Raw genomic sequence first — 866 nt, 5'->3', positions numbered from 1 at the left:
TTGTACAGGCTCCCATAGCAATAACATATTTTGGTTCGGGCATTTGCTCATATAATCTAACTAAAGAAGGAGCCATTTTCATAGTTCCTGTGCCCGCTGTTAAAATAAGGTCTGCCTGCCTAGGACTAGATCGCGGTACCAGTCCATAACGATCAAAGTCGAATCGTGATCCTATTAATGAAGCAAATTCAATGAAGCAACAACTGGTACCATAGAGAAGCGGCCATAAACTGGATAGTCTTGACCAATTTGAAAGATCATTTAATGTAGTTGAAATAACTGAATTTTGGGTTGTTCGATCAAGTAAGGGAAACTCAATGGAATTCATAACTGTCTAAATGTTTTTTTTTTATTATCTAAATATTCAAGAATTAAGACCATTCTAATGCCCCTTTTCGCCATGCATAAACTGAACCAACAATTAGGATAAGCACGAAAATTAAAGCTTCTATAAATACGGATATCCCCAATATATCAAAACCTATTGCCCAGGGATAAAGAAAAACCGTTTCAACATCAAAAACAACAAAAACTAGAGCAAACATATAATAACGGATTCGAAATTGTAACCAAGCATCACCCATTGGTTCTATTCCCGATTCATAACTAGAAAGTTTTTCGGGCCCTTTGCTAATCGGGGCTAAAATTCCAGAAATTAGAAATGCCAAAATAGGAATAAGACTGGATATTATTAGAAATGCCCAAAAAATATCATAGTCGTAAAGCAAAAACATAAATGTACTCCTATGAATGTGGAAAATCTAACAGAAACAAATTAGTAGTTGTTATTAGTCGATTGTAATATATGTTATTAGTCGATTGGAATATCGAATTTCTAGAATTCGATTATTTAATCTATTTAGAAT

General features: G+C 33.8%; 1 pseudogene; it reads right to left on the bottom strand.

The window, feature by feature from the left end:
• Window positions 1–6: 6 nt before the first annotated feature.
• On the bottom strand, window positions 7–489 carry LOC107624710 (annotated as a pseudogene).
• Between the last annotated feature and the right edge of the window lie 377 nt (window positions 490–866).

The sequence above is a fragment of the Arachis ipaensis genome, unplaced genomic scaffold, assembly GCF_000816755.2.
Source record: "Arachis ipaensis cultivar K30076 unplaced genomic scaffold, Araip1.1 Aipa683, whole genome shotgun sequence".
Classification (NCBI taxonomy): Eukaryota; Viridiplantae; Streptophyta; class Magnoliopsida; order Fabales; family Fabaceae; genus Arachis; species Arachis ipaensis.
The sequence above is the reverse complement of the archived record's forward strand: the minus strand, read 5'-3'. Positions and strand labels throughout refer to the sequence as shown.